At 53.4% G+C, this 21,311-nt stretch overlaps 1 long non-coding RNA gene across 2 annotated transcripts; it reads left to right on the top strand.

The window, feature by feature from the left end:
- Nucleotides 1–932: 932 nt before the first annotated feature.
- On the top strand, nt 933–20,781 carry LOC125317717. Of its 2 annotated transcripts, none has more exons than XR_007200169.1 (3): nt 933–985; nt 2,681–2,788; nt 19,988–20,781. It is a non-coding gene; the product is annotated as an uncharacterized LOC125317717 (long non-coding RNA). The 2 variants fall into 2 exon arrangements; XR_007200168.1 differs by lacking the exon at nt 19,988–20,781 and adding an exon at nt 9,632–9,852.
- Nucleotides 20,782–21,311: the final 530 nt, after the last annotated feature.

The following is a 21,311-nucleotide window of genomic DNA, read 5'->3' on the forward strand; positions in this document are numbered from 1 at the left end:
TCGGACGGGGGCTGGGGGGGGGTGCCGTGACTAACGGGGGGTGCCTGATCCCTGCGCGGCGTTCTCCGGGCTGAGGCGGCCGCGGACCGGAGCCCCGGGGGTCACAGGCCTCACACCGGAGCCCCGGGGGGTCACAGGCCCCACACCGGAGCCCCGGGGGTCACCCACCTCACGCCGGAGCCCCGGGGAGTCACAGGCCTCACACCGGAGCCCCGGGGGTCACCCGCCTCACACCGGAGCCCCGGGGGTCACAGGCCCCACACCGGAGCCCCGGGGGATCACCCGCCTCACGCCGGAGACCCGGGGGTCACAGGCCCCACACCGGAGCCCGGGGGGTCACAGGCCCCACACCGGAGCCCCGGGCGTCACAGGCCTCACACCGGAGCCCCGCGGACCGGAGCCCCGGGCGTCACAGGCCTCACACCGGAGCCCCGGGGGTCCCAGGCCCTACACCGGAGCCCCGGGGGGTCACAGGCCTCACACCGGAGCCCCGCGGACCGGAGCCCCGGGGGTCACAGGCCCCACACCGGAGCCTGGGGGGTCACAGGCCTCACACCGGAGCCCCGCGGACCGGAGCCCCGGGGGTCACAGGCCCCACACCGGAGCCTGGGGGGTCACAGGCCTCACACCGGAGCCCCGCGGACCGGAGCCCCGGGGGTCACAGGCCCCACACCGGAGCCTGGGGGGTCACAGGCCTCACACCGGAGCCCCGGGGGTCACCCGCCTCACACCGGAGCCCCGCGGCCGTTACAGACGCCGCCCCCCCCCCCCCCCCCCCCCGCAGCGCCGCCTGGTGGTACCTGTCCGTCGCTGCCTTCCCGCGCTCCGGCGGCGGCCGCTGTGCGCATGCGCAGCGGGGCCCCCGAGCGGTGGCGCCCCCGGGTGGTCCCGGCGCGTCCCGCCGGCCGCAGCCCCTGCGCGCGGGGAGGGGAGACCCCGGGGCGCGGCCCCTCAGGGCTGAGGCGATGGCGGGAGCCGGGAGCAGGTGCGGACGGGATTGGGAGGGAAAGGGACCGTAAAGATCGTCCCGGGCCACTCCTGCCAAGGGCAGGGACACATCCCATAACCCAGGCTGCTCCAAGCCCCGTTCAGCCTGGTGGGATGCAGGGGCAGCCACAGCTTCTCTGGACAAGCTGTACCAGGGCCTCCCCACACTCACAGCGAGGAATTCCTTCCCCATATTCCATCTCTCAAAAGGGATTTGGTGGGGACCTAGGCTGAGATCTGCCACCTTTCAGAAAGCACCAGAGCCTTTCCCAAGCTTTGCCGAGCTTTGTGCCCTCCAGATTGTCTTTACTGAGCTCTACGGGCTCTGGAACCGCTTTCTGTCCTCACAGGTAGTTTTGGAAAAGGGCTGGTTTGTTCCATCTCGTGAAGTTCCACCTCGCTCCAGCTGATGGCACGATTGGGAGCGTGTGGAGCCGAGGTTTTTCCCAGGAAGACAGATAGCCTGTTGGACAAGATCCCAGTTTTCCATCTCGGGTATCCGAGACAGAGCAGCCTCACACCCGGCTAGTGTTCGTTCCCACCCAGAATGAGAGCAGGGAAGAGCCTGGTTCTTATAAAATGAGAAAATAAATACGAGTCACCAGGTCAGGGATGGGACCGGAGTTAATCTGCGGGATGAGCAACTAGCAGTTGGAGGCTCCAAAGGATTTCCAGCCCCAGGAATAGGCTCCCACCAGCAGGAGTTAATGGGATGTCAGTTCACAGGCGAGCTTCCTTCCATGGGACATGTGGGATGGAGGCAATGATCCCTGCAGGCTTTCAGCTCCTCCTGTGTCTGACTTACAGCTGTGTGACCTTCCAAACACACAGCAAAGGGAAAATCTCAGGGAAAGTGGCAGCTGCCTTTGGCCTCATGCTGACAGTCGGCTCTGGTGTGTCCATTCCATGATCCCAAACTGGCTGGGCCACACACCTGGGCTGTCTTGGGGTGATCCTGTAACCCAAACAGCCTCTGGGGTGTCTGGGGTGCCTGGGGGGTCTGGAATGGTCCTTTTGGAGCAGCTGCTGGCTTGGGAATGCAGCTTTACAAGGCAAAAATGGATTTACATGAGGGGACAAATTCGCTCTCCTGATTATCTTGGCAGTTTGTGGATTTTGCTGTGTGAGCAAGAAAAAACAATAAATTTTACTGCTTATTTCAGGGAGGCAGAATTGCTTAACACTTTAAACCAGGACCAATTATTTTTCTTCCTGGCTCCATCTCATCACGTCTGACCTTAGGAAGGACGTCAGATCTCCTGCAAAATTCCCATATTTTAGGGTGACAGTAATCACTAAACCCTCCCAGGGAGTGGAACTGGTTAATATTCAAAAAGGTCTTTAAGCTTCTTGTTGGTTCAGATTTTCCTAAAGCCACTGCTGCAACACCAGGTTTGCACTGTAAAATCAGTTTAAAGCAGCAGAAATTCTGCATTCCTTCTAAAACATGATGGCAGATTCCTGAGAGCTTTTCCAGGATGGTTCCTGTGTTGTTTGTGTTTTTGTCCTTTTGATTTTGGGTTCTGATTCAAAAATGGCCTTGGCAGGGCAGGTTTAATTGGTGCTGGCAGCTCTCAGATTTCACAGATGTTTCTCCATCATTTATGTTCAGATTCTGGAGTTGTCTCTGTAACAAAAAGACACCACTTTTGATTAATTTATTTCTTTATTAATTTTTTCTTTGTATTTCCAGGACAAGACGGGAGCTCTATGGGAACATGGGAACACACACAACTACACCACAAATCCTCTGAGCCAAGGAAACCCTGGAGGAGAGTGTCACGAGAGCCTTTTCCAGCAGGTATCCAGGATCCCTGGGCAGGCTGGGAGGGGAATCTCTGACAGCACAGGAACTTTTTTGCTCCTATAATGCGACTTCCCTGGGCTTCCTGTGCTGGCAGCACAGGGGTGTGTAACTCAAGCCATGATTTGGGAAGAAAGGAGCCTGCACACCCTGACTTCCTTGGGTGGAGAGCTTGGCAATCCTCACTTAGACCCTTTCCAGTCTGGGGTTTTGGCCTCGGGAGAAGGGGCCTGCTGGGGAGCTGCCCCTACAAACCTTGTCTGGATCTTCTTGCACCTTCCCAAGGCTCCTGGGTTTAGTCTGGGGCTTGTTCTACTTCAGCACTGGGGAACTTCACAATTACAGCACTCCTGAGTGCCCCCCCTGTGCCAGGCAAGGGGCTCTGCTGCTTCCTGACGCTGCCCCTTCCCTCTTTGCCTTTTACAGCCCCTCCAAGTGCAATAAAACTGCTGATTCCCATTTAGTGGATAATGCTGGGCACTAACAAGCTCAGCTCCCTCTTAAAAGCCAGTGCTGGCCTCAGGAGATCTAATTTAGGAACACGTGGAAGGCCAGGGTGTCCTCCAGGGCTCTGGAGTGGGAGCTGCTCCGTGAGGATCTCCAGCCCAGTCGGCTGGCAGAGCCTGGAGTATTTCTGTCCATATCCAAGCTGCCAGAGGCTCCCGGCCCCACCTGAGCATGATGCAGGACAGACTCATCTCTGCAGCAGTCATTTGTTCTCCCAGGAACTGGCAGCAGGATTCCATGGGAATTCCCGTTTGTCCTTTGCCGTGGGCTTGAGCCACCACCTGCTTTCCCAAAGGTTTTGGGAGAGGATGGCAGAGCTCTCCAGAGCTCATCCCATGATGTCAGACTGGCCCAGCAGAGACAAGGATGAATTCATGAGAGCAAAGCAGAAAAGTTCTGCTGAAATACAAAGGGAAAAGGCCTCATTCCCAATGTGTGACAGTGTTTGGATGTGGGAAGGGATTTTTTGGATATAAATATTTTTGGAGAAATAAATATTGGAGAGGGACTTTGGAGAAGGGCTTGGAGTGCCAGGACACAGGGCAGGGATGGATGGGATATTGGGAAGGAGTTCCTGGCTGGGAGAGTGGGAAGGCCCTGGCACAGGGTGCCCAGAGCAGCTGTGGCTGCCCCTGGATCCCTGGCAGTGTCCAAGGCCAGGCTGGATGGGGCTTGGAGCAGCCTGGGACAGTGGGAGGTGTCCCTGCCATGGCAGGGGTGGCACTGGATGGGCTCTAAGGTCCTTCCAACCCAACCCATCCTGGGAGTCTTGATTCTATAAACCTGTGTTCCCAGCAAGGACAGAACCCCCCAAAATAGGAACCCCCCAAAATGGTGACATCCAGCTCCAGAAATGCCATGGTGATGGGAGTGACAGGAAATGAAGGGGTCCTGGGTGTCCAGAGACAAGCAGGAGACATGAAAGCAGCCAGCTTCACCCTGGTCAATATGGTCTGCTTTAAACTCTGTTTTTACTTCAGATTTGGGCTGCCAATAACCCCTTCAAACAATGATCTAATGCCTGTGTGAATGTTTGTGAAACCTCACTGCTCTGGCAGGTTGAGCTCTTGCCAAGAAGCAATCACATGTAATTAGGGAGAAGGAATTGGAATCTCCTGGCCTTGCAGTGCAGCACATTTTCCAGTTGTGTTTGTCCCATTTGGACCATCTCATTCCTGGGGGTGTGCTCTGTGCTGGGGTTTGTGGGCCACGCTCCTGTCCTCAAGGGAATCTTTGGAGGAAGCACTGCCAAAAACCTGCTGGACAACTGGACATGAGGTACCTGTTCTGGGCTGGCCCTGCAGCTCTGCATCCCTGGCTTGGCTTTGGAGGGAAGGAAGGATATCAGGAATTCCGTCTGCACTCCCCTGGGGCTGCCGCAGTTCCCTGAGGGAGCAGTCACAGACCAGCCCGTGATCAATTAATGGCCGTGGCCTGTCTGGGGAGAGCTTCCAAGGCAAAATGAAGGAAAAACTCTTCAGGATCATCAGCATCTCACCCGTGTGACAGCTGGAAATGGCTCCCCTGGTTCCCACCTGCTTATCCCTGCTTTTCCTTGGACACGGACGGGGTGACAAGGACAGAACTTGGCAGGGGCAGAGCCCACACGGAGTTTAGACCTCAGTCCCCACACTCTCACATGGCACCTGAGGCCCCAAAGGACATTTTCAAGCAAGTTGGGAGTTTCAACATGGGAAGTTTGATGAGAAAACCCTTCTTGAAATTCCTGGAGCATCCTGAAATTCCCTTCACTCCCTTTTCCAGTTCTGGAGAACCAGACCTGTTGTGCAGTTCCTGGGATGTTGTCCTGAAACAACAGGAGGTCGGGGGCACACAGGTCAGGTCCTGTGGGACAAGGAGCTGTTATTTACGGAAGGAATCTTTTCCTGAAGGTGAGACAGAGAGGTGGATTCTGCCCTCCAGTGGGGCTTGAAATCCTAAATTCCAGCCAAGAGTCATCACATAAACTCGTGCTGAAGAACCTGACCTAGTTGGAATAATTGGAGGTAATTGTCAGCTCTTTCCAGATGACAAAACCCTTAATCACCAGCAGATGCTCAGCCAACCTCACAAAAAAGGCTGGAAACCCAGGGCGGAATGGGGAGGGCTGCTGTCCCAGAGGCACCGAGTTTCAGGAATGGGCAGCAATCTTCCTTAGGGGTTTTTCCAATACATGGTCAGACGCTGGGACCAGGGCAGTGGTTTGTGCTCATGGCCTGGGCATCCCTCCAGAAATCTGGAGTTGTGCCATGAGCACACAGCCGAGTGACACTGAAATATCTGGGAACAATCGGAGATGGGGCAACTCTGAAATGAGGAGCTGAAAGGTTGGGCTGCTCCATGGGTTCCTGTCCCAGATCATTGAATCCAGACTCTGAGATCCCTGAAGTCGCCTGGGGTTTCCTAAAGCTTGGGAAGCGTTTGATGTGAGTTGGCTGCACTCACACAAAGCTGCAGGAGTTGCCTCAGGTTCCACCTGGGAATTCCCTGCATGTAGGCAAAGCCCTGAAGAGAGGAGATGGGATCTGATGGGGATCAGGATGCTGATGGAAGAGCAGGATTCCTGGCACTACCTGGGATATCCCAGTCTCAGCTGGGTTCCTGGGGGTGTGGAGACATTGTACAAGTAGAAATGGTCCTAGAAGGGTCTGACCCCACCAGACAATTAACCTGGATTGCTGATTAATCACAGAACTGTAGAACCGTGGAATGTCGTCAGTTGGGAGGGATCCACAAGGATCAGAGTCCGGCTCCTGGCCTTGCACAGACACCCCAACAATCCCACCCTGTGCCTGACAGCATTGTCCAAACGCTCCTGGAGCTCTGGCAGCCTTGGGAATGTGACCATTCCCTGGCCAGAGCACTTGCAAATTCCAGGAACCAGGATTTCCAGAGGTGTTTTTCCTTCTGTACAATGAGATGGCGAAGGCATAGGAAAACTGGGAACCCCTGGAAGTGCTCAGAGCAAGGAGCTGCCCTTGTACCCAGGCAGAGGCTGTGACAGCTGGACTTTAATTACACAGTGCTGTAATGAGGCACTGGGAGGCTCTGGAGTGGCTCTCAGCACATTTGGTGTTTTACAGCCACGGGGATTCATCCCTTCCCGTACAACCTCCTGCAGTGGGACCAATAACCAGGGATCCTGCCTGGAAACCAACGGCTCCCCTGGGAACATGTCTGGGACAAGACTCATTCCCGGCTCTTTGAAGTGGGCAGTAATGTGGAAACAGTGACAGCAGCACCGTTCCCGTGAACCAGGGGTCTCCCATGGGGGCAGGGGCTCTGCAGCCAAAAAAGGGGGAAAAATGAACCAGCACACCTTTGGGAAGAGGTCGCTGTGCCCGGGATGGGTGTGCAGGGCTGGGCTGGCCTCCCTTCCTGGGATGGAGCTGCTGGCCCAGGGAAGGCTGGTTGGGGGCCATGACCTCCTGTTGGAGCACTCCAGACCGACGGAACTCAGCAGCTGCATGAACTGGTTGTGGCCTCAAGCAAAGGCCATTCCTCCGCCGCTGGCTCCTGCCAGATGGTCCCAGCCCAGGCTCAGGGCCTCACGTCCCCTCTCAGCTCTGCTTTTCATGTATCTCTCCCCAAAAAAAAGGGCTGGGCAAGTGCCAGACTCCAGCAAACCCTCCGGAGCCGTCCCCCAGCTCTGGCAGGTCACTGGTGCTGGAACCAAGTCCATGTCCTGCCTCTCCAGCCCAGACATCCTCCTTGGCTCTCTCTGCCAGCTCTGGAATGAAAAATGGCTCTGCTCTTCTGTCTGCTTCCATTCGAGTCCCTCTAGGAAAGAGCTCGTGTTCTCCAGCCCTGCGCTGCTGAAATTAGCACTGGCATCCTGCAGGATTCCAGGCTTGACTCGCGCCTCCAGGAGTGGGAAGAGCTGCCGAGACTGCGGAGACAAGTTGGCTGTGAGAGCCAAGTGTCCAAAAGAACACGTTCAGGAACAACACAGAGAGCAGGAGCTCCAGCACGGCAGGGAAATCATCCTGCTGAGGATAAAACTCCCAAAAAAAGTGTTCTTGGGGAGCCAGGAAGGGTTAAACCATGGCACAAGGTTTGGGACAGCTGCAGGATGCTGGAGTGGGCACTGGGATCGGAACCAGGATGACAGTTTTAGGTCACTCTAAGCTTTCTAATTACGCTTTTTTGGGGGGAAAAAAAGAAAAAAATGGTGTGTTTGATTCTGTAAGTGCTGAACATTCCACAATTGCTGTGTTTAATAAATACAGCGGGGGCTCCTAGGAGACTGAATGGGGCTGAATGAATGAAGTATGTGAGACATCTGAAACCTATTAGTTGGAGCAAACTGGTGGAGAGGCAGGAATTCTTCTCTTTTTAAAAATATTTATACATTTTCCTTTCATGTCAGGCCAACATCTTATTTGGGGTTATGTTCCAGTGGAAGGAAAGGTGTGTCGGGGGGAAATGCAGGGGGAGGGGAGGTGCAGATTTGGGTCAGGCCCAAAAGGAGCAGAAGGGCTGGGTGGCTTTAGGGCTATATTTTCCTTTTGGAATCGAACCCAGCACATTGATCCAGCAGGGGACTTTGCCCCAGCCTCAGTGGGGATGAATGTTTTGGGATTTGGTTCATTTTGGAGTGTTTAGGGGAGCTTGTCCCACCTGGAGCCCCTCGCTTGAGGCACCAGGAGAACTCCCCAGCCCTCTCCACATGAGGTTTATGGAGCCATGGGTCTGGTTTAATCTGGTTTGGGTATTTAGGCTGGAATTAGAGCGCACATCCAGTGTCTTCTTCACCGCATGGACAGCTCCAGGAGGTCCCACCAGTGTCCAGCAGCAGCAGGAATATGCCACATCCTGGAGGTTTCCACCCAGGCTTCTCCTCGTGCAGAATTACCTCACTGGCTTAGGAAAAGGCAGAAAAGTAGGGAAGATGGATGGGAAGGACATGGAACGTTCCCCCATGGAGTAAGCAGAGCTAACACCTCTTCAGGAGCCACTTCATCTGTGTGGAAGTCTTTGGAAAGGGAGAGAAAGAGTTGACAACACCGGTCTGGGCAGATCATTCCAAATGGAGCCCGAATTCCTGCTGGAAGCTGCACAAATCCGGGACAAGTCTCCACCTTTGGTGCTTCACTCTGTGTCTCAGGAGCTCACCCAAGGCTTGGAGTGACATCTGAGCTCACCTCTCCTTGTGCAGAGCTCTGGATCAAAGCTAAGGATGGTGTCAGAAAAGCCTGGATTTTGCAGTGTTTTTTCCAGCTGATAAGAGATATGTAAATGATCCCTGCTTTCCTGTGATCCCTAATGATCTTTATTCAGCCCACTTTTACTGCAGCACACACTCAGCCCTTTCCCTCCAGGCTTCCTGAAATGAAAATGAGAAGTTTTAGGAAACTCGGAATTTGCAAATGTCTCCCATTATCCTTCTAATCTCCCCAAACTGATTAAATCAGAGGATATCTCCCCACTCCATAGGAAACAGATGTTCCTCTTGTAGCAGGGACATGCAGGAGACATCCTGAAATTTGTTTAATTTAGAGTCTCTTGGAGATGGGATTTTTTGGGGGTTACAGTCTCCGATGTCCAAGCTCAGATCTGGCTGAATTTGGAGTGGTGCCAGTAAGGAATTTCTGTGGAGTTTCTTTCCATCATTAGTGGAGAGAAACTCAACATCCCTGAGCTGAGAGCTTGGAAAATAACTTTGGAGTGGTTTTTGATGGCATCTTTCAGTCAGTTTAGAGGTGAAAACATGACTGGGACATGGGATGAGGCTGGGTCTCATTTTGTAAGGGAATAGTGTAACCCATTCCAAGAGTCCATGAACGGATTTAACTCTTTCTGGAGCTGTAGGGAATGAGGCACTCGGGAAACATCCTTTTCCATCCCTCTGGTTGCACTTTCTCTGTGGCATCTGTTCCCCATCAGTGGGAGGATCTCAGTGGACTTCAGTCTCATCAGTTTTGTCCACCTGTAACTCTTGGGTTTTCACATCTCTCCTTTTTATGTCTTCTTTTTTACCACGTTCAAACACAATTCTGTTTTTGCTGAAGATGCCGAGGGAAGTTTCCCAGAGAAGCTGTGGCTGCCCCATCCCTGGAAGTGTCTGAGGCTGGACAGGGCTTGGAGCAGCCTGGGACAGTGGAAGGTGCCCCTGCCCTTGGTAGGGGGTAGAATGGGATCATCTTTAAGGCCTTTCCAACCTAAACCATTCTGGGATTCTAAATGTCAGTGCTATTTCTAAAATATCTTGATTTTCCTCTGGATTGGAGGTTCTCAGTGTGTGTCCATCTGTGCATGTGTGGGTGGTGGTTGCATTTCAGAATTTCCACGACTGTTATAGCTCTTATGTTTTTTCCAAACAACTTCCTCCAGTGTGAGTTCTCCCTCCTGAAGGATCCGGACCCCACTCGGAAGAGTTCTCCATGTATGAGGGAAGCTGAATTCAATCTCTCACTGGAGATGATTTAAGGGCTCCTCCAAAGCAGAACCACGTAACAACAATGGAGAGTTGGTTTAGATATTGGACACATTTTCCACCCTCCACATGTTGATGGTGCCAGTAACAAACTGTGGAATAAACTCCTTGAGTGTGAGCCAAGAATTCCCTTCATCAGCCTTTTGCTAAGGTGCACAATTTATCCCAGTTTCTCCTGATTTACCCCAGCCTCAGCCTTGCTCAGACACATTCTCAAGGCGTGTCTCCTCCGAGCCTCTTGGGAGCACCATTTCCACGTCTCTTTGGACTGGCTGGACACGTCACCTCCCCTGTCCCTGTCCCTGGAGGGGGACGGGTGTCTCCGGGCAGGGACAGGTCCCGAGGGGGGAAGTGACCCATGGAATGTGAGGAGGAGGAGGAGCTGGAGCCCAGAGGTTGGATGGGGCAGCCCTGGCGGGTGCTGAGCTGTTCCTGAATTAAACACAACTCTGGTTAATTAAAGCAACTTAGGGCAGTGCTCTGGGGCGGGAAAGGCGATGGATTGGGAGCATTCCCAGAGTCCTGTCTGGGGACAGAGAGGGATGCTGGCAGCAGCTGAAGGGGTGGCATGGACCCTAGACAAGGTGACTGCTGGGGATGTTTAATAAATCCCCTTCCTCCTGGGGAAGGCACTGATCTCTTCCCTCTGGGAGCAGGGACAGCATGCAGGGAACGGCTGGAGCTGTGTCAGGGTTGGGATGGAGATCAAGAAAGGTTCACCCACATGGGATGTGGGCAGGACTCACCCAGAGCTCCTGGGCTCCAGCTCCCCCCATCTCCCTGCTGTGCCTCGGTGGGGTTTCAGCGTTTGTGTCCTCAGTACCATCCTTGGAGCCTGATCCCAGCCTCTCCTTCAGGGAAAGACTGAGCCTGAGCACAGTAGCTGGGATAGATAATTTGCATCAGAATAAAGAATCCAAAAACTGGGATCAGCTTTTGACCAGAAACACAGCGTTCTTGGGCTGTGAGAAAATTCTACAAAAACAGCAAGTTCAGGCTCCCTGGCTGCTGAGTTTTGTCTGAACACAGAGGCTGAATACCATCAGAATAGTTTGTTTTATTTACAACTTGCCCGAAACCAGAGATTCCTGGGAGATTTCCAAGCCAGTCACTGAACCCAACTGGATTTTGGTTGCTCTATTGCCGGTGAACCTGAAATTCTGGAGCTGCTCTGATCCCTGCAGCACTTTGGTTGTCTCAGCTCCCTCTCCCAGCATCCCAGTGACCCTTTCACAATCTCTTTGTCAGGCTGTGGTTTATATTTGTCATGTTTCACATTCCCAATATATCATGGAATGGGTTGGGTTGGAAGGATCCTGAAGGACCATTCCCACTCCTGCCATGGGCAGGGACACCTCCCACTGTCCCAGGGTGCTCCAACCTGGCCTCGGACACTGTCAGGGATCCAGGGACAGCCACAGCTGCTCTGGGAATTCCATCCCAGCCCCTCACCACCCTCACAGGATATTCCTTCCCGATATCCCATCCATCCCTGCCCTCTGGCAGTGGGAAGCCATTCCCTGTGTCCTGTCCCTCCATCCCGTGTCCCAAGTCCCTCTTGCCTCGCAGTTGCCTGTTGAAAGAAAAGGAGGTTTCCTGTGTTTGTCGTGAGCACGGAGGGAGCAGAGCTGAGCCCGACTCCGGCAGATCCAAAGGTGGGGAAGCAGCCAAGGGCTTGGAATCCGTCCTGGGCTGGGAGCGGAGCAGAGCCCTGAGCTCAGCGCCGGGGCAGCTCTGCACATGGAACGTGACGGCTTTGGAGAACGGCACCTCTGCAGTCCTCAGTTCCAGGAATGTTCTAGGAAGTGGGCAGGAGCCTCCTGGTTTTGGTGAGAGCGGGAGCAGCCCGATGTCCCTGGAGTTCGCCTGTGGTCTCTCAGACGCTGCTGTGGCGCAGCAGCCGCAGTGTCCGGGTGGTGTTTGGGGCCTGGAGCCCCCCTGCCCCCCATTTCCCCTGAGTGCTTCCCTCCCTTTATCCCCTTCCCTCTCATCCCACCAAACCTTTTCCCTGCAGCTGGCAGAAGGTGGGATTTTCGAGTTAATACCAAAATAAACACAGCAGTGTCCAGCACAGGAGGGAGAGGGAAGGGGGAGAGCCAGGGGCTGGGGTGGACAAGGAGCACAGGGCTGTGCATCCCAGAGAGCTGGAGGTGTTGCAGGATGGGAAAATCCTGAGGGAATCAGCAGAGCTGGGATGGGATCTGAGTCCTTTTCCAGATCCTGCAGCCTTAGGAGTGTTCCTTGTGGGATTTCTCTCCCTTTTCTCAGGCAGTGCTGAGCATTTGGGGTTTGTTCCAGGGCTCTTCTTTGTCGTGATGGGGAAAACATGAGCAGCATCACTTCCCCACTCCCTGTAGCAGGAATAAAACAGGAGCAGAAAAAAGAGCCTGGTGGGGGCCAAAGGTCTTGCAGAAGTTGCCTCCATGGAATGGCCGTGAGCAGAAATCTCCAAGGATTTTCCAGGAGCTTGCATATTGCCCCTGTGTTAGCCCAGGTTCCATTGACTTTGTGCCTGATTTGGGTCCTTTCCCCCGGGGAATGCACACACACGAATGAATGGTTGGAAAAGTGGATCCAGCCTTTGCTGAGAAGGAGGAACTTGTGATCCCCTCCAAACGCCTGCCAGTCCCAAAGCCTTGGGATCAGATCTTGCTTGGATTTTCCTCCTTCCTTCCTGCCCGTGCTCAATCGTTTCACCAAGCAGCTGGAATCCAGCACACGGCAGGAGCCTGGCTGTGAACAAGGAGTGGGAAGAGGGATGCTCAGGAATCTCTAGGGTGGGACTGGATAATCCTTAAGGTCCTTCCCACCCAAACTGTCCTGGGATCCTGTGGTTTATGATCCAAATGTGCCTTTATGCCCCATATCCCCTTCCTCTGTCCCAGCCAGGCAAACTCCTTCCCTGCACCCCAAATCCCTCTGGAAAAACACAAAGAGAACACAGAAGAATCCAACTGAGAGGCTGAAATTGGTTAAGGAGCAGGATTAGATCAAATATTTCCGAGCATCTGGGGCTTCTTGACCCCCCCAATGTGGCCCATCCCCGGCTGTCAGACCCTGAGCATTCCCAGAAGGAGTTAAGGGAGACCTGGGCAGGAGCCAAGAGCTTTTGCCGGAAGCTTTATCTTCCCCCCCCAAAAATCTGATGTCTGGAGCTCTGGACAAGGCATTGTCTTCATAAAACACAACAAGAACAACAAAACAAGCCCTGCTATTCACAGCTCTGTAACAAGCCATAAAATGGGGAAAAAAAGGCAAAAAAAAAAAGCCCTGGAAATGTAAGAGTTTTATTAAACTGGAACCATGTGTTTCCCATAGTCCCGTCTCCATAAGCTGTGCACATCCCGTCCATGTTTATGTTCTCCTCGGGGGTGTGAGGGGGTTTTTTCCATGCCTGGGAATGATTAGGAGGAGGGAGCCTGGATGAACTCATGTCTCCTGTGAGCAGCACCAGGAAACCTGCACACACTGGGAGAGGCACAAATCCTGCGGGAATGGCCGTGGAAACACCGGAGACTGGGAAGAGGGAAAGGCAAGGAACAAGGAAAAAGGAAAAAGGAAAATTCCAGAGGGGAAAAAGAGGAGAAAGTTGTCCCATGTGGCTCGTTGTAGAAAGTGTGTATTGAAGTGCTGGATTGAGGATATTCCCTGGATATTCCTGTGGGCCTGGAGCGATCCTGCCTCACCCAGGGAGGCTCGGAGAGGCCCTGGGCCATGTGTGGCTTAAACACCCCCCCTTCCCTCCTGGGGTCTCCAGCACCCACCAGGGGTTCCTTAAATGAGGAGATTGATCCTAGAAAAGAGAGCAGCTCCCTGGAGACTTCAGGAGCCCAGGCAAGGAGAAGGGCCAGGTCTGGGATTTGCCAGGAGCCCTCGGCCTGGCTGGAGACATTTGGGCACAAGGAGTGGCCGCAGCGTCCGTGGGCAACTGGGTGGTGAAGTTGGAAGTTCAGATTTGAGCAGGAATGCCCCAGGAAGGAGGCTCAGAGGAGGAATCTCAGGGGAAATCTTGGGTAATGGGATATTTTTAGCTGGAATTGGCAATGCTGTGGTTGTTGTTTCCACGTGGGTGAACAGCCCCGGGGAAGACTGGGAAGGACTGGGAATCATCCCTGTACAGTGAGCAGGTGTGGTGACATCTGCACGGTGACAGAGCTTCAGAGAAGGGACATTACATCATGGAGAGTGACCTCAGAGATCCCAGAGATTACGGAATTTCACCCATTTTTCCTGGTCCTGAGCCCATTCCCTCCCTCCAACCAGTGCCTCTCCTCCTGCAGGACATCCAGGCTGGCCTGGGGCACCAAGGACTGGCAATCCATGATTTCCTGGGCATCTGGTTGCAGGTCCCAGGCTGGTTTAGGTTGGAAGTGCCCTCAAAGCTGCTCCCATTCCATGGGCAGGGAGACCTTCCATAGACCAGGTGCTGTTAAAACTTCCCTCCTTATTTCTCATCTGGAATCCTCTGGATGTGGCATCCAGCTGATGATGGGTTTTTTCCCCAATGATAAAAGGTTTTTTCTATCCCACATTCCCCTTCTCCAGTGATAACCATGCCTGGCAATCAAGTTATCCCTCAGACTTCCTTTAGTTTTGATAAAGTGGCCCCCTCAGCTTTGCCAGCCCTGGGACCAGGGACTTTCTGCTGGCCTTTGATCCCTTTTGGAGCTGTTTTGCAGCTTCTGGGCCTCAGCTCATTCCCTTTGATGGCCCTGTCCTTATCCCTGTGGAAAACCCCTCCAGTTTGGGGTCTGCAAATGTTCCCAGCAGTACTTGGACATTTTTTGCTGTGTTGCTTCAAGCCCCATCCAACCTGGCCTTGGACATTTCCAGGGATGGGACAGCCACAGCTTCTTTGGGAATTTCATTCCAGGGCCTCCCCACCCTCACAGGGAAAAATTCCTTCCTAATCTCCCACCTATCCCTGCCTTCTGTCCATGGGAAGCCATTCCCTGTGTCCTGTCCCTCCAGGACAGTTTAGGAAGGACACAGGCCATGCAGCCAGACGTGGGATAGTCAGGATGTGGGATTTGATGGTCATTCTGTTCCTTCAGCCTTTTAATTCCTCCTCTTGGTGAATGCCTTGAACACATCCCAAAAATAAGGATTCGTAGGAGCGGAGCCAATGAACACCAGCACCTTTCCTGGCAGAATTCCCGCTCCCCCCGCAGCTGCACCAGCCCTGCGAGGCCAAACCCACCTCCTGCTCCGTGTCCACCGCCAGCCAGGAGCGGCCTTTCCAAGGGAATGACTCCTGGAGCTGCTGGCACCGAGGGAAATGTGCTCCTGCTGCTGGGACCCAGCTGGCAGCGGGCAGAGGGAGCAGGAGAAAGAGGGGTTTGCACCTCCCAGGGAAGGCAGAGCTGAGCTGTTCCCTCCAATCTGTGAAGATTCAAAGGAAACAGATTTTCTGCTGGCTCTGGGTTTGTTCCCTCATTACCCCGAGCTGGGAAAGGGACCCTGCAGGATGGACTGGAGACACTGGGGGTGTCCTGGCCAAGGGTGACATCAGTGAGGGGCTGACCCCCAACGAGGGGACGGTGACTCGCACACGACCCTGACAGGCAGAGCCCTGAGCGAGCCAAAGGATTCCAAAGGAAAATCTCCTTTCCCAGACCCTGGAATATGAATAATGTTTGCAAGACAACAAAATAATGATGCAACTCCCAGGGGACGTGGAAGGGTCTTTGCCAGACAGCTCAGACACAAAGGCTCTGCTGTGTGTGCTTCCTGCACTGATCTCATGGAATGCCAGGAATCATGGAATCCCAGACTCCCAGAATGATTGGGTTGGAAGGGACCTTGAGGATCAAACCACACCCCTCCGTCCTGGTGCAGTAAGTGGCCACCAGATCCCAGCGATTGCTGCACACAAATTTCTTCCCATCCCTTTTGGTCTTGCTGTGTTTTCCAGAAATTCCTTTCAAATGTGTCCTGAAGGTTTTGGACTCTTCCTAGACCAGTCGGACCAGTACCCAGCCAGACCCTCAGGGGCTGGGATAACTGATAAACCTCTGGAAGCCAGGTTTGGAGCAGGAGTCCTCCAGTCCTCCAGGGCCTGCTCGGGATAAATGAGGCCATGGCCCACCTGGGGCAGGGAGGGAGTTTAGGATCTGGGTACCATCCATGAGGGGATGTTTGCATGGCAGGACAACTGTCCTTGGGGTAACTTAGATTAAGTTTGTTCCCCTCTTCCTTTGGGGGGCAGAGTCAGGCTCTGCTCCAGCATTTGGGATGTCCCAGGGAGGCCACGGGGCTGGATTTGCTGCTGGGGAGCAAAATCCAGTGTTTTTGTGGCCCTGGACTGCAGCTGTGCCATGGCCAAGCTGCTCCACACAGGCTGAGCTGGGGCAGCTCCAGCCTTGCCTGGGTGGTCTGGCAGCTCCCGAGCTCCAGACGCTCCTTGTGCAGCCCCTTCCGAGGGGGAGAATCCCAGGACAGCGAGGGAAAGGAGGGATGCCCAGGCAGGAGGAGAGCTGAGAGAGTTTGCATTTACCAGCTGATTCTGCACAAAGAGCAAATCAAACCCTCTGGATCTCCTTGGAGCAGGATCAAATGAACACTTGGAGAAGAATTAAAAAGGATCCATCCACCCCGAGCAGTCGGCGATGCTTGGCCTGGCTGGTGCACCTTGGAATCACAGAATGTTCCTCCCCCCGTCAGCAGCTCCTCAGCCTTTGCTCACAGCTGTTCTCCTGTCCTGCTGAAATCCCATCAGCTTCTTACGTGGAGGATCCAGCACCTCTTGTCTCTCTCTCTTTCCATGTTCCTCTTCCTGCCTGAATTCCTGAGCCATGAACACCCCTGCTTTTCGAAGGAAGGGCTCTTCACCCACCAAACAAGGTTTGCTCCAGTATTTTTCCTTTCTTTTCACATTTTTACTTCACCACAGAGCCCTGCTCAGCTGAGGGCGATGGGGAGAGGCCTCGTGAGTAACCCTGGAGTGTCATCCTTGCCCTCTGCTTCCCTCCTGAACCTCCCCAATCCCTGTGGATTCATTTCTTTGCTCCCTCCTTGTGCCGGCTGATGCTCTGGGCTCGGATTGGGCACAACGTTCCTGGGCATGGACCTGGTTTTTCCTCATTTGTGAAGGATGTTTTCCAGGAGGAATGCCCCCAACCTGTGCCTGCTCATGGCTTGGATGTGTTTGGAAGGCAAGTGCAGAGCTCTGCCCCATCCTCACCTTCAGGAGAATCCAGTGTGCATTCTGCAAACTGAGCTGTAGGAAGGGATGTCAATATTCCAGCTTTCCCTAAAGTTACCCTCTTGTTTTTCCCTTGAAATCAGCTCACGTGGAATTCTCACCTTTCACAGGGGAAAGGGTGCTCATGTGGTCACTTGTGGTCACTAAAGCAAATTCCAGCTTCTCTATAGAAAATGGGTTTTTTCGGCTCTGCCTTGGCAGATCCAGGCAGCGAGTGGCTGGAAATCCTGCCCACGGCACTGAGCAGGAGTTCCTGGGATCTGGGGAGCTGGGCCAGGGCTCTCCATCTGTTCCAGCCCCGCTGCCAAGTTAAACTTCTGTGCTGCAGATTGCACAAAGGGGAGAAAAGAGCAACAAAAAAAGGTTGGAAAACGGGAAACTCGGAATCCAACCGAGGGCAAAGGGAGTGAGGTGGGGCTGGAGCAGACAGATGTGGTGGGGAGAGTCACATCTGCCTGGGGTGACCACTCCATGGCAGGGACACTCCACACCCCAGGAACAAGGGCTGGATGTGCCTCCAGCCCACCTGAGGGCAACAAGAAAGGTGTTTGTATCCCTGCTTGGAATTTCACAGGAAATGGAGGGATCGCCTTACTCCTGGCAGGAGAAAGAGGCAATTTTCCTTCTAAATCAGGCAGCTCCCGTGTCAAAAGTTCCACAGCGAAATCCCACTGCACTCAGAGCAGGGCTTTTTATGAATAAAATCTTAATAAATGTCCAGGGCTTGATTTTTCACAGCAGCCTCGCCTGGCTTTGATCTCCCCTTGCCTGGGCTCGGCCCCTGCCAAGCCAAAGAGGGAAAAAGTCCCTTTCCCTAGGTTTAAAGCAAAGGGTGTTTTTTTAAAGCTCTTGGCTGTGGAGCCGTGTGTGATACATCATCCCTCGGCCCCATCCCTCCTCTCCCAAATCCAGAGCACACACTGAAACAATTTCCCTGTGGTTTCCCTCCTTGGTGGAGTCGAATTCCTAGAAAACAAAAGGAATGTTGCAACCGTGGTCACAAGCTCGGAGGCTGGAAATGTTACACACGGCCGGGAGCCCTGGCGTGTCCTCAGCGGGGACCTGGGATCAGCCCTGGCTGGTGGCACCTCGATCCCAATCCCACATCCCTGGAGCATAATTCCTGCCACGTGAGTGTAAAATTAGGGAGTTTCTCCAGCCCTGGGAATTGCAGGAGGCAGTGAGCATTTAGGGAATTCTGTTGGCTCTTTGCCCCGGCTCTGAGGTCACTCAGAGCTCCCTGAGGTCTTGGTGTGGGTCTGACCTGGTCCTGTCTAAACCCAGAGTCTTGGGATGGGCACAGACTCATCCAAGTGAATCCACAATGAATGCAGAGCCAGGAATTCCTCCCTGGGAGGGCGGTGAGGCCCTGGGATAGATTCCCAGAGAAGCTGTGGCTGCCACAGGGAATCCCTTGGGATGTTTTTGGGGTTGGAGTTTTGTTTTTGTAAATTTTAAGGGCATCTGGACAAGGTGCAGGAGCAGGTTTATGTGGATCATCCCAGGAGGTGACAGCCACTGCCTGCTATTCCCTGTTGTCTGGAGATGGGATAATTCACATCCCTGGGATCACCTGTTCCCTGGGCTCATCCACTGAATTCTCTGCCTTGGAAAGTTCTCAGGAGCCCTCCTGTTCACACAGGACCTTTTTAATGTGTTCTTGGCGAACAAAGGTCACTGGACTGAGCCAAAGGTGAGGCAGGAGGGTGCTCCAGGCTGGTTATTTATTTAATGGCAGGGAGGAGGAGAAACCAGCCCGATTTGGGGCTAAAACGCTGCTGGTTGTGTGTGGGACTGGGAGCAAGGGAAGGAGTTAATGCTGTGGAAGAATTTCCCCGAGGAAAGCTCTGTCTGGGTTGGTTCCTGAGTGTCTCTCAGTGCCTCATGTGGTGCTGCTCGCTGCCACTTTTGATCTCCAATTCCTTCTGAAATTCGATGGGAAGGTTCTGGAAATCCTGGGCAGTGCAGGTCCAGCAGCCACGTCCTCGTCCCCGTGCCCCCCTCGGCCCCTTTTTACCCCATTCCCACGGATTAAATCCCTCTGTTCCCTGCTTCCCGAGCAGAGTGAGCCGCGTGGGCTGGCCAGGACAGAGCCGTGCCGGGAGCTGGGAGCAGCAGCATCAGTCCCACATTCCCTGACCTCGGCTCTCTGCAAGGATTGCAGCACAAGAGCCTGAGCTGGCTTCTTTTTGCTGATTTTTTTTGAGATGACATCACGGTTCAGAGCTGTTGCTGCCCTGACAGCAGTTGTGTCATCCTGGGAGAAGCAGCACAGACTAATTTTAGCAGTTTTAAGATAGCACTTTTTAATAAAGGCAGGAATGGAAAAGTTCAAGGGGCTTTCAGTCAGCTTTGCTGGGGGTTCCTGACAGGCCCTGATGGGGCTGAACCAGCTCCACTTTGATACAGAAATGTAGGAAAGAGGTGAAAGAATCAGGGCTGACACCCAAATTCCCAGCTCTTGTCAGACTTGGAAGATCAAAGAACCCCGGGATGGTTTGGGTTGGAAGGGAACTTAAATCTCATCTCATTCTATGGCAGGGACACCTTCCACTGTCCCAGGCTGCCCCAGCCTGGCCTCGGATGCTTCCAGGGATCCGGGGGCAGCCACAGCTGCTCTGGGAAATCCATTCCGGGGCCTCCCCACCCTCCCAGGGAGGAATTCCTTCCCAATATCCCACTTAACCCCCCTCTCTGTCCATGTGAAACCATTCCCTGTGTCCTGTCCCTCCATCCCTTGTCCAATGTCCCTCTCCACGTTTCTTGTGGCTCCTTCAGGCATTGAAAATCCACAACTGGGTCAGCCCAGAGCTTCTCTTCTCCAGGCTGGACAATCCCAATTCCTGATACCCCAATTCCTGGTATCCCAGTTCCTGGTTTCCCAATTCCTGGTATCATTTCCTCCCAGAGAAAGAGCCATGAGCTTGCTGAGCATTAAACTGTAAAAGTTGAATTTGACAACTTTTAAGCAGCTTTAAACCCCTCCTCTGGGCATTTCCATGGTTCCAATGACATTAATTAATGAGGATCTCATCCTGTTTTCCCACAGGATTATCCCAGACAGTCCGTGTGCTACCTGGAGCTCCCCAAAATGAAGACATTGGATTTTTTTCTCTGCCCTCATTTGCATTATTTAGTGTCCACAGTTCCACCTGCTTGCACAGGAGAAATGGCAAAAATTCCTGAATCCAGACTGGGAAAAACTCATAAATCCATTCTGGGTTTGTTAAATAGCTTGAACAGATAATGAATCATCTGCAAATATTTGATTCCATTAATGAATGGTACAGTTATGGGCTGTACTTTTCCCCTTTCCAAACAACATTTGAGGAGCTTGAATAAATACAATAATTGAAAATTAATTTAAAAGCGCTTTAAAACCAAATCTGTATTATTTAAAATCAAATTCTATGTTCAGGTCAAGCTAAAATGTTCATCAAATCACCCCAAAATCAAATCACCCCTAAATGACTCCTCCTTTCTCTTCATTTCTCATTCGGCCCAGGGCACCAAAAAACTCAATTACTCCGAAGGTTCTACTCCCAGCACATAATTAATAATACTAATAATTAATCACAAGCGCTTTTCCACTGTGCCTCACACATTAAGAATGAAACCCTTCCCAGGCAGTTCCTCTTGGTGCCAGCTCCTTGAGCTGAGCCTAAGCTGCGTTTAAGGCCTCTCTCCTCCTCGAGAGGCAGGAAAATGTCATTTTTTGGTTTTTCCTGGCTATTTTTTCCCATGTGATGTCCCAGTCCTGCCCTTCCCAGGCAGGTAAAGCCCAGGCTGATTCAAGCTGGAATGGGGGCAGGATCAGGCTCGGGGAATGGGAATGGGAACGGGAATGGGAACACGGGAATGGGAACGGGAACGGGAATGGGAACAGGAAGGGGAATGGGAATGGGAATGGGAACAGGAATGGGAACGGGAATGGGAACACGGGAATGGGAACGGGAACGGGAATGGGAATGGGAACAGGAATAGGAACGGGAATGGGAACAGGAACGGGAAGGGGAACGGGAATGGGAACGGGAATGGGAATGGGAATGGGAACGGGAAGGGGAACGGGAATGGGAACGGGAATGGGGATGGGAACGGGAACGGGAATGGGAACGGGAATGGGAATGGGAACGGGAACGGGAACGGGAACGGGAATGGGAACGGGAATGGGAATGGGAACGGGAATGGGAATGGGAACAGGAATGGGAACGGGAATGGGAATGGGAACGGGAATGGGAATAGGAACGGGAATGGGAACAGGAATGGGAACGGGAATGGGAATGGGGATGGGAACATGAACGGGGATGGGAATGGGAAAGGGAATGGGAATGGGGATGGGAAAGGGGATGGGAATGGGGACAGGAAAGGGGATG

Source organism: Corvus hawaiiensis, chromosome 28 (assembly GCF_020740725.1).
Source record: "Corvus hawaiiensis isolate bCorHaw1 chromosome 28, bCorHaw1.pri.cur, whole genome shotgun sequence".
NCBI classification, from domain to species: Eukaryota; Metazoa; Chordata; class Aves; order Passeriformes; family Corvidae; genus Corvus; species Corvus hawaiiensis.